General features: G+C 44.7%; 1 protein-coding gene across 1 annotated transcript in view; it reads left to right on the top strand.

The window, feature by feature from the left end:
• SYT7 (synaptotagmin 7) overlaps positions 1 to 12,837 on the top strand; it is a 526,341-nt gene that overhangs the window by 170,855 nt on the left and 342,649 nt on the right. The window lies entirely within an intron of this gene.

Genomic DNA, 12,837 nt, shown 5'->3' with positions numbered 1-12,837 from the left:
AATCCTAAGTCATGGCCTCCTCAAGCGGAAGACGCCTTTAAACAGCTCAAGTCTGCCTTTTCTTCGGCTCCCGTGCTCTCCAGACCTGACCCATCTAAACCCTTCCTATTGGGGGTTGATGCCTCCTCAGTTGGAGCTGGAGCAGTCCTTCTACAAAAAAATTCTTCCGGGCATGCTGTTACTTGTGGTTTTTTTTCTTGGACCTTCTCTCCGGCGGAGAGGAACTACTCCATCGGGGATCGAGAGCTTCTAGCCATTAAATTAGCACTTGAGGAATGGAGGCATCTGCTGGAGGGATCAAGATTTCCAGTTATTATTTACACCGATCACAAGAACCTCTCCTATCTCCAGTCTGCCCAACGGCTGAATCCTCGCCAGGCCAGGTGGTCTCTGTTCTTTGCCCGATTTAATTTTGAAATTCACTTTCGGCCTGCCGATAAGAACATTAGGGCCGATGCTCTCTCTCGTTCCTCGGATGCCTCGGAAGTAGAGCTCTCTCCGCAACACATCATTCCTCCTGACTGCCTGATCTCCACTTCTCCAGCCTCCATCAGGCAAACTCCTCCAGGGAAGACCTTCGTCTCTCCACGCCAACGCCTCGGAATCCTCAAATGGGGTCACTCCTACCATCTCGCAGGTCATGCGGGCATCAAGAAATCCGTGCAACTCATCTCTCGTTTCTATTGGTGGCCGACTCTGGAGACGGATGTTGTGGATTTTGTGCGAGCCTGCACTGTCTGTGCCCGGGATAAGACTCCTCGCCAGAAGCCCGCTGGTCTTCTTCATCCTCTGCCTGTCCCCGAACAGCCTTGGTCTCTGATTGGTATGGACTTTATTACAGACTTACCCCCATCCCGTGGCAACACTGTTGTTTGGGTGGTCGTTGATCGATTCTCCAAGATGGCACATTTCATCCCTCTTCCTGGTCTTCCTTCAGCGCCTCAGTTGGCAAAACAATTTTTTGTACACATTTTTCGTCTTCACGGGTTGCCCACGCAGATCGTCTCGGATAGAGGCGTCCAATTCGTGTCAAAATTCTGGAGGGCTCTCTGTAAACAACTCAAGATTAAATTAAACTTTTCTTCTGCATATCATCCTCAATCCAATGGGCAAGTAGAAAGAATTAACCAGGTCCTGGGTGATTATTTACGGCATTTTGTTTCCTCCCGCCAGGATGACTGGGCAGATCTTCTACCATGGGCCAAATTCTCGTATAACTTCAGAGTCTCTGAATCTTCCTCCAAATCCCCATTTTTCGTGGTGTACGGCCGTCACCCTCTTCCCCCCCTCCCTACTCCCTTGCCCTCTGGTTTGCCCGCTGTGGATGAAATATCTCGTGATCTTTCCACCATATGGAAAGAGACCCAAAATTCTCTCTTACAGGCTTCATCACGCATGAAGAAGTTTGCTGATAAGAAAAGAAGAGCTCCCCCCATTTTTTCTCCTGGAGACAAGGTATGGCTCTCCGCTAAATATGTCCGCTTCCGTGTCCCTAGCTACAAATTGGGACCACGCTATCTTGGTCCTTTCAAAATTTTGTGCCAGATTAATCCTGTCTCTTACAAACTTCTTCTTCCTCCTTCTCTTCGTATTCCTAATGCCTTTCACGTTTCTCTTCTTAAACCACTCATCATCAACCGTTTCTCTCCCAAACTTGTTTCTCCCACTCCTGTTTCCGGCTCCTCGGACATCTTCTCCGTAAAGGAGATACTGGCCTCCAAGAAGGTCAGAGGGAAAACTTTTTTTTTTGGTCGATTGGGAGGGTTGTGGTCCTGAAGAGAGATCCTGGGAACCTGAGGACAATATCCTAGACAAAAGTCTGCTCCTCAGGTTCTCAGGCTCTAAGAAGAGGGGGAGACCCAAGGGGGGGGGTACTGTTACGCCGAGCGCTCCGGGTCCCCGCTCCTCCCCGGAGCGCTCGCTACACTCTCGCTACTGCAGCGCTCCGGTCAGATCCACTGACCCGGTGCGCTGCGATACCGCCTCCAGCCGGGATGCGATTCGCGATGCGGGTGGCGCCCGCTCGCGATGCGCACCCCGGCTCCCGTACCTGACTCGCTCTCCGTCGGTCCTGTCCCGGCGCACGCGGCCCCGCTCCCTAGGGCGCGCGCGCGCCGGGTCTCTGCGATTTAAAGGGCCACTGCGCCGCTGATTGGCGCAGTGGTTCTAATTAGTGTGTTCACCTGTGCACTCCCTATTTATACCTCACTTCCCCTGCACTCCCTCGCCGGATCTTGTTGCCATTGTGCCTGTGAAAGCGTTTCCTTGTGTGTTCCTAGCCTGTGTTCCAGACCTCCTGCCGTTGCCCCTGACTACGATCCTTGCTGCCTGCCCCGACCTTCTGCTACGTCCGACCTTGCTTCTGTCAACTCCATTGTACCGCGCCCAGCTTCAGCAGTCAGAGAGGTTGAGCCGTTGCTAGTGGATATGACCTGGTCACTACCGCCGCAGCAAGACCATCCCGCTTTGCGGCGGGCTCTGGTGAAAACCAGTAGTGACTTAGAACCGGTCCACTAGCACGGTCCACGCCAATCCCTCTCTGGCACAGAGGATCCACCTCCTGCCAGCCGGCATCGTGACAAGCTTCAACACAATTCTGGTGTTCAGAGTTCTTATTTCTGCACTTTGAACTACGGGGACAACTTATTAGACAAAAAGAATGTTGGGCTCACAGGGGACCACCAGGTTAGCTACACCACCCTGCCACGTGACATTACCATCTGCTTCCCTATGGGACCACTACTTCCAGCTAGCCTGTACAATAACACTCATCATCTGTTGGGTACCACATATGGGCCCCTTAAATAATTAATAAAATCTGCCGTCTGCACCGAAACGGGGAGTAAAGCACTTAGCCGATTCTTTGACTTATCTCAACGACATGTCAAAAGTGTTTTATGTGACAAGGACAACTTAAATTGTATATTAATTGATGCCTAAAATACTTTTAAACAGGATACGTCTAGAATAGAAAAGTAAGGTTTTCATATGCTGGTGTTAAAAATAATGCTCTGAATGTAGGTCATACTGCTCTTTTAGTGTATAGGCAGATGGTGGAGCATGAAAATATGAAAACAAGATGAATCAGACACCTAAACAGTAACATGATTGTCTTGTTTGTCTGAATGGCATCTTCAAGCCTATATATGCCGGGATGGTATACCTCAGCCTCTGTGACATTTACTAGGCATGGCTTCAGTTAAAGATTTTCCAGAATAAAGAAAAGAGCTCTGTGTGAAAGAATTCTGCTCCATTGGTCCTTTGTATTGGAAAAGTGCACTTTCTATGTGTGCGCAATGAATTGTTTAATAAAAATAACAAAGTAACAATAAAAAAGAATCTCATCTTGTAAATCACCCACCTCCGTCATCACAAGGAACGTTTCCTACACTAATTACTCCATTAGTTGCCGGTACATCTTAGGAAGTGGAATTGTTAATTTTCCCCTGTGGTGCTTGGTATGGGGACAGGACCACCAGTTGTTTGATTCGTGAGGCGCGGACTAATATAAAAAAGCTTTATTCTTCAATTTATTGTGCTTTTTTTACTCGTCTTCGTGTGTTATAATTGTTCTGGATACCTGACTATTCCATAGCTCTTCACATATTCGAACCTCTCTATTTAGATGTATGGAGATGCTTCATTTGTCGATCAAGACGCAGTATTTCATGTCAATGTAAAGCATTTTTTTTTATTAAAGACTTACAAGAACCACTAGTGAAAGTGTATCACTGTTCTGCGACTCATTGAATTGATGGTTCCCATTTTTCTGGCCAGGATAGACAATTCCCAATGGTAAAATATGAATACTAACAAAAGAAAATTACTCAAGGTACTGAAAGAGCTCATTATTTAGTCGTCATTACAAGTCATACAATAAATTACAATGACACAAAGCATAATGGTACAATATATAGCACAGGTTCCCTAAGGTATACATTGTACCACATGCTACACTAACACTCCACTCTGACTCAAGGGTTATAACTACTATCTCTTCTAATTTGTGTAAAGTGTCCAGTTTATCAGGAAATACCAAAAATGATGGCCTACATATTCAGAACACTTATCCATTGTGGCTATTGGTCTCAGGTTTTCTTTTCAGCCCAAAGTGATACCGACAGTAAACATAAAAGACAATTTTGGTTTGCAGTAACATGTCTAACATCTTGGTAGCTCTACGGTGGTTACTGTTTCTCCTAGTGGAAACTGCCGGCTGACCAGGAAATGCTTCCTTATAGAAATGTATGCAAATTAACTCTCGTACAAGACGAAGGAAACTGTCTCTACTGGCATCTATTGGTAGCTACCCTGTAAGTCAATGTCTGACCCATAAGTTAAAGGGGTATTCCAGGAATTTTTTTTATTTGACTATGCTACAGGGGCTGTAAAGTTAGTGTAGTTCATAATATAGTGTTTGTACTTGTGTGATGGTTTTCTCAAAATTCTTCTGTGATTTTCACCCCAATATAAATTTTTAACAGCATACAAAATGACTGTTGTCTCAGATTTTTCCCAGCTTGCAATGCGGCCAAGATCTGACTCACTAGTCAGCTGATGACAGGGAGACTGTCTGCTGCAATGGGTGGAGCGATCGCTTGGTGGGAGAGGGATCAACAGCTGTAGGCACCCTGATTAAAAACCACAGGTCTTTTGAATGGACGCAGCTCATTTATGTTTCAATGTGTGGGGTGACTGATGTGTGGGAGGGAGGAAAATGGAATTATGGGATTTGTAGTAAAAAAAAAAAAAAAAAATCTAACAGGAAATACCAGTTCACAAAAAGCTTGCCAAAGTGTTATGGTAATCTCTTGACATGGCCATTTAGCCCCAAGACAAGCACAGATCCTTCCTAAGCATGTCCATTATTGTCTGCCAGGTACGTACCAAAATCACCTTATGGTGGATAACCCCTTTAACCTTAAAATATAACTGGAAAGTCTCAGCCAAACAAGAATCCTCTTCAAAAGGAAAATACACCATCTGTACACAGCTGTTTTGGGGTTCTTGCCCCTCATCAGTACAAAGCAGAGTACTCATTGGCTAGGTGAGAGACATTTGCATTAGCTCTAGCGGGTTACTGCTTCTCTTTGGGTAAACTGCCAACTGGTGTAGGAATTATGAGGGCTTGTCCACACTGCAGACATTCAGCCAATGGATTTCCGCTGTGAAATTCTGCTTGCAGCAGAGCCCTATTGTTTTCAATATTCTGCTGCTCTGTGCATACTAAAACATTTCTGCAGCAGAAATAAGTTGGTGGAATGACCGTACACCCAAAGACAAAATTCAGCTGAACTACGTTGCCATCTACGTTGCCGTCCGCGCAGTCCTTCCACTGATGATATCGCTGACGCTTGTGTAAGCGGAATTCTGCTGGCTGAATGTCCTCAGTGTGGCCGAGTCCTTACCAAACTTTCTCCCTGTGGAAAAAAGTATTCAAATTATCTCTTGTCCAGAAGATGCCTAGTAAGTGCCACTTATTGGATGAACCTACCCTAAAAGTAATTGTTGGATCCACAAAGAGCCTTGAAATATAACAAGGGATTATCATCCAAACCAGAATCTTCTTTAAAAGGAAGATACATTGATCTGTAGACATCTGATTTAGGTACTTGCATGTTGTCAATACAGAAGAGGGTACTGGTTTGTTGGGTGAGAAGCCTTAGTTAGTTCTAGGAGGAAAATGTTTCATCTTGCAAAGACAAGTGAAGGGAGTCCTACAGGCCAGGTAGTACTTCTGGCGTGATGGCACTGCAGAGACGGTCTTCTTCTATCTGGAGGAATGCCAGTCTGATGACGTCTTAGTGTGCTATGGCATGAAATCATGGTGACCAGTGAAACACATGAATACCCTATTTATGGACTTTTAGTAGGGAAAACTTCTGTTGTGCAAAACCGTATGCATAATATAAGTCATTGCACTTAGGCCACAGACACATGAGCAAGTGATTGTGGCTTGTAACGTCTGTAAGATGGAAACCAAATGGGCACCACATAGCAGCAACTTCATTCTGAGCAGGGTTCCATTATTCATTGCTTCTAGGGGAGACTCTATACAATATACAGGTAGAAGAAAGATGATACCCAGCACTCACCAGTAATGCACAGTGAAGATTTATTATGCCATAGTGTAGTACAAGGACGTGTTTCGGCATGGGAGCCTTCCTCAGCTGTCTGCCTGAGGCAGACAGCTGAGGAAGGCTCCCATGCCGAAACACGTCCTTGTACTACACTATGGCATAATAAATGTTCACTGTGAATTACTGGTGAGTGCTGGGTATCATCTTTCTTCTACCTGTGGCTTTACTCAACCTTGTGCACCACCTCAGATTCTACGTAAGTGCCAACATATCCCAATATTGAACTATCTATACAATATATGGCATGCAAAAGAACTGCAATTTTCTTTATTTTTGTGGACCAGGCATGTGAATATAGAATTCTATCAGTATGCATTTACACATATTTTACATGTTCACCCCTACCTGACTAAGTGAACACAGCTATATAAGTCAATTTTACTTGTTTCCTCTTTTCGTGTGTCAAGGGATATAGGGGGATTTGTAGGGTATTTGTAGGATATACAGATATATAATTAGAAGTGTTCTTTACTAAACTCAGTATACCACAATACTACAGAGGACATCCATAATTTCCTGCAATAAATCCCTTTATGTTTTTTTAATGATATAATGCACACAGGAGAATCTCCAGGCAACACAAACGTATCACAATGAGAGCACTGCAGCTATTGAAGTGTACAGTATATAGAAACCTCTGCAATTGATTTAAAAACATTCAGTAGATAAATGATAATAAGGGGTTTAATGCGGTGTTGTAATACAAATGGACTGATGCATTGTGCCGGACAGTGTGTGAATGAGAATCAGTGTAGACGCCGCCAGAGTGCTGGATAATTGTACCGTTTATATAGATATTATTAGCGGCTTCATCAGACATCACATCCTCTAACAACTCTATTTCTTGGCTCCTATCTGGTCTCAACTATATAGTAATTGGAAGGGCTGTTAACATCTATCAGAGACCAAGACTATATCAATGCAGCATATATAGATTTAATATTTACTAACAGTATGTTAGCTTAATATATGGGACAATGTCCTCGTGACTGTAAATTGTATGAGCAGTCACCGAGGAGTTCCATGACCATATTAAAGCAGAAGGCTGCACTCTGAGTACATTTATACTGATCATGTAATGTCTCCTACATTTAGGGTTGCCACCTTTCTTGCAAAAAACATATCTGCCATGCTAATTTGCATAATTTATTATATATGCATGACATCACAGGAAGTGATATACATATGCAGGGGAAATTTTCCTAAATCACGCCTTAAAGGGGTTATCCACCCTAAAGGTGATTTTAGTATGTACCTGGCAGACAGTAATGGACATGCTTAGAAAGGATCTGTGCTTGTCTTGGGGCTAAATGGCTATGTTGTGAGATTACCATAACACGGGGGCTAGCTTTTTGTGAACTGGTGATTGACTTTTCTTTTTTTGAATACAAATCCCATAATTCCATTTTCCTCCCTCCCACACATCAGCCACCCCACTCATTGAAACATAAATGAGCTGCATCCATTCAAAAGACCTGTGGTTTTCCATCAGGGTGCCTACAGCTGTTGCATTAGTTGCAGATTGATCTCTCTCCCACCAAGCGATTGCTCCACCCATTGAAGCAGATAGGCTCCCTGTCATCAGCTGACTAGTGAGTCAGGTCTCGGCCGCATTGCAAAATATAAATATTGGGGTGAAAATCACAGAAGAATTGTGAGGAAACCGTCACACACAGGTACAGACACTATATTATGAACTACACTAACTTTACAGCCCCTGTAGCATAGTCAAATAAAAAAAAATCCTGGAAAACCCCTTTAATCAAGTAATCCCGGGCTAAATGAGGGCTTTTTTTCCCGCCATGATCTGTAGTTTTTATTGGTACCATTTTTTATATCCATGGAATTTTTTGATGGCTTTTTAAATTTTTTTTTTCTGGTATATGAAATGACCACAAATCAGCTGTTCTGGACATATATTTTTTTATTTTTTTACATTTACACCATTAACGGTGCCAATTAACATTACTTTAGGTTCATTTGTCCTGCCTGCACAACACATATGAAGGGAGTGGGAAGGTTGCAGACTGTATATACTATACTATACAGACTGCTGTCTACCTGCTCCCTCCATACGTGTTCTGCAGGCAGGCCTGGCCAGGGCCAGATTAAGGCTGCTTGGAAGATGGAAAACTTCATTATGATGCCCCCCCCCCCCCCCACCTACAGTTTCCCCACATTAGGTTGGCAGTATAGTTCCCCTGCATTAGGTTGTAGTTCCCCCACATTAAGTTGGCAGTATAAGTCCCCCCACATTAGGTTGGCAGTATACATCCCCCCACATTAGGTTGGCAGTATAAGTCCCCGCACATTAGGTTGGCAGTATACGTTCCCGCACATTAGGTTGGCAGTATACGTCCCCGCACATTAGGTTGGCAGTACAGTTCCCCCACATTAGGTGCAGTATAGTTCCTCCACATTAGGTGCAGTATAATTCCCCCACATTAGGTGCAGTATAGTCCCCCACAGTAGGTGCAGTATAGCTCCCCACATTAGATGCAGTATAGCTCCCCACATTAGGTGCAGTACAGTTCCCCCACATTAGGTGCAGTATAGCTCCCCACATTAGGTGCAGTATAGTTCCCCCACATTGGGTGCAGTATAGTTCCCCCACATTAGGTGCAGTATAGCTCCCCCACATTAGGTGCAGTATAGCTCCCCACATTAGGTGCAGTATAGTTCCCCCACATTAGGTGCAGTATAGTTCCCCCACATTAGGTCCAGTATAGTTCCCCCACATTAGGTGCAGTATAGTTGCCCCACATTAGGTGCAGTATAGTTGCCCCACATTAGGTGCAGTATAGCTCCCCACATTAGGTGCAGTATAGTTCCCCCACATTAGGTGCAGTACAGTTCCCCACATTAGGTGCAGTATAGTTCCCCCACATTAGGTGCAGTATAATTGCCCCACATTAGGTGCAGTATAGTTGCCCCACATTAGGTGCAGTATAGCTCCCCACATTAGGTGCAGTATAGTTGCCTCACATTAGGTGCAGTATAGCTCCCCACATTAGGCACAGTATAGTTCCCCACATTAGGTGCAGTATAGTTCCTCCACATTAGGTGCAGTATAGCTCCCCACATTAGGTGCAGTATAGCTCCCCACATTAGGTGCAGTATAATTCCCCCACATTAGGTGCAGTATAATTCCCCCACATTAGGTGCAGTATAGCTCCCCACATTAGGTGCAGTATAGCTCCCCACATTAGGTGCAGTATAGTTCCCCCACATTAGGTGCAGTACAGTTCCCCCACATTAGGTGCAGTATAGCTCCCCACATTAGGTGCAGTATAGTTCCCCCACATTGGGTGCAGTATAGTTCCCCCACATTAGGTGCAGTATAGCTCCCCCACATTAGGTGCAGTATAGCTCCCCACATTAGGTGCAGTATAGTTCCCCCACATTAGGTGCAGTATAGTTCCCCCACATTAGGTCCAGTATAGTTCCCCCACATTAGGTGCAGTATAGTTGCCCCACATTAGGTGCAGTATAGTTGCCCCACATTAGGTGCAGTATAGCTCCCCACATTAGGTGCAGTATAGTTCCCCCACATTAGGTGCAGTACAGTTCCCCACATTAGGTGCAGTATAGTTCCCCCACATTAGGTGCAGTATAATTGCCCCACATTAGGTGCAGTATAGCTCCCCACATTAGGTGCAGTATAGTTGCCTCACATTAGGTGCAGTATAGCTCCCCACATTAGGTGCAGTATAGTTCCCCCACATTAGGTGCAGTACAGTTCCCCCACATTAGGTGCAGTATAGCTCCCCACATTAGGTGCAGTATAGTTCCCCCACATTGGGTGCAGTATAGTTCCCCCACATTAGGTGCAGTATAGCTCCCCCACATTAGGTGCAGTATAGCTCCCCACATTAGGTGCAGTATAGTTCCCCCACATTAGGTGCAGTATAGTTCCCCCACATTAGGTCCAGTATAGTTCCCCCACATTAGGTGCAGTATAGTTGCCCCACATTAGGTGCAGTATAGCTCCCCACATTAGGTGCAGTATAGTTCCCCCACATTAGGTGCAGTACAGTTCCCCACATTAGGTGCAGTATAGTTCCCCCACATTAGGTGCAGTATAATTGCCCCACATTAGGTGCAGTATAGTTGCCCCACATTAGGTGCAGTATAGCTCCCCACATTAGGTGCAGTATAGTTGCCTCACATTAGGTGCAGTATAGCTCCCCACATTAGGCACAGTATAGTTCCCCACATTAGGTGCAGTATAGTTCCTCCACATTAGGTGCAGTATAGCTCCCCACATTAGGTGCAGTATAGCTCCCCACATTAGGTGCAGTATAATTCCCCCACATTAGGTGCAGTATAATTCCCCCACATTAGGTGCAGTATAGCTCCCCACATTAGGTGCAGTATAGCTCCCCACATTAGGTGCAGTATAGTTCCCCCACATTAGGTGCAGTACAGTTCCCCCACATTAGGTGCAGTATAGTTCCTCCACATTAGGTGCAGTATAGCTCCCCACATTAGGTGCAGTATAATTCCCTCACATTAGGCGCAGTATAGTTACCCCACATTAGGTGCAGTACAGTTCCCCCACAGACATATACAGTGTATGGCTGGAGGCTGTATGCCTGTTTACTGTCTCACTTCAGTATTCCGACCACCGCTCCACCAGTCCGGGGTCACAATCTACTGCTATGGCCTATGGGCCATAGCAGTAGGTCCCGGGAACGAAGGAGTGGAGGTCGGAACACTGAAGATGACGTGCCACTGGTCACTTACCATGCGCGCGCATCCTGCTCACTGCTCCGCTCTTCTACGGACGCACGCACAGGACGTCAGTGACGTCCCTGCGTGCGCTACTTCCCAGTGGCCCCTGCATTTTTAAAGTTAACACGGGGGCCACTACAAAGAGGTAATCGCCGGGACACCCTTGTGTCCTGAAAAGATTTTTCAGGACACAGGGGTGTCCCGAATGTGACAGGGGGCCCCTGCGGGCCCGGGCCCGGAGCAGGTGCTCCCTGAGCGCCAATGATGATCCGGCCCTGGGCCTGGCCTGATGCAGGAGGTGCATACCTGCTTTAGTATAATGCACCCTGCATGTGGCCACATAAACATTTTACCGGATCTCCTTATGAGTGGGGGCGGCCGGGCGGCTCTGGCAGGCAAGCAAAGGATAGACAGTAATGGCCGCGTGGCAACCTACCTACATTGCTTATCCCTTTTTATGTTTACTCTTCAGCTGATGAGGAACCTTTTATTTTTTGAAGACTTGGCCGGTTTTCCACGGGCATTAATACAACCACAAGTCCTGGCCTGACTGCGGATCTGAAGACCCAAACTGACAGCTGCTAAATTCGGTCCTCAGAAACATAGTTGGCCATGACCAAGTTCACACATATTTGCACAGATTTGCACAGTTGTAAATTTGCTCAAATTAATGTAGTTCTGTTGCAGATTTCAATGTTTAAAATTGTTTTAAATATTGTTTAAAGTTGTTTAAAAATTTTTTTTTTTTATTACTTTACCCATACCCTTGCTCTCCCTTGTTAACACTTCTATAGTCCCTGCCTCTAGTGAAGATATGTCAATTGATGTGACTGCTAAAGCCTGTCACATGTTGACATGAAAAGCATCAGCAAGGGACTGTTAGGGGATCGGTAAGGGGAGTTTACTGACAGCAATAACTGACCCCGACACTCCAAGGGCCCATTCCACTTAGAAATTAGCATTTTTTTTTTTATATGCAATATGCACAATGCAAACTTTTACATTTTGGACTCAAATTTGTTTATCAGAATGCACTCAGAAATGTATTGCCATCAACGGAGGCGACGCATGTATGAGGAATCCTAGCGCTTCGCACAGAATACCCCACCATTGAATTCAATAGAAAAAAATCTGCAATAAACCCTTGCTCATGCCACAAAAGAAAATAATATACTGTGGAGTTACAAATCGTTAAAATCTTATCCATGCGTCTAGAACTGTAACCCATATGGGATGTCCCATGCAAAAATCCACATGGAAAATTTGCAGCGTTATGTGTCATTCCTGCGCTCTATAGATGAACATATATCAAACTTTTTCACCCGTTTCAATATGATCTGCAGCAGACGAAGAGTTTATTTTGTTGTTTTGCTGCAGCCGGAACCCAGAACTGTATAACAAACTGCAGCTGTTGAACCTTTTAAAAAAAAAATGTTATCCATGTCAGCCAGCCGCTCAGTGCTGCACAGGAAAAGGAACTTTTCTGCAAAAGCAATTTGCAATGGACTGCTACTGCGGAAAGGAGTAAGCGGCGCCTAAGTAGGTCTGCTCCTTTCTGTATAATCATCAGGTTCTGACATCGCAACGTGATGTTTAAACTAATGTTTTTAGCGACAAGAAAATGTAATATGTCCATTGAAGGGTAATGTATGAGGAAAATCATGATTGCTTATTGTATTGTCCAAGTACAGGAACTTTGTGATTACATGGTACACATAGTTCAGGGGAAGCAGAATGGGGTATGAGTAGGACCGTTCTATATACAAAAAAACACTAGAAAAAGGAATTATAATATTAATAGTATATCTTCACATTTAGTTATCATTTTGCTTCTATTGCAAGTACATATTCCTCTTACAAGGTTGGCAGAAAATTGGTTAAATGACCTTTAGCCATAGGCATTATTAAAGAAATGGACTCACTCTACCAAATATCTATCATATACTAAAACACCCATATTGAA

The sequence above is a fragment of the Hyla sarda genome, chromosome 6 (genome assembly GCF_029499605.1).
Source record: "Hyla sarda isolate aHylSar1 chromosome 6, aHylSar1.hap1, whole genome shotgun sequence".
NCBI lineage: Eukaryota > Metazoa > Chordata > Amphibia > Anura > Hylidae > Hyla > Hyla sarda.
This window is presented reverse-complemented; position numbering and strand designations above follow the sequence as displayed.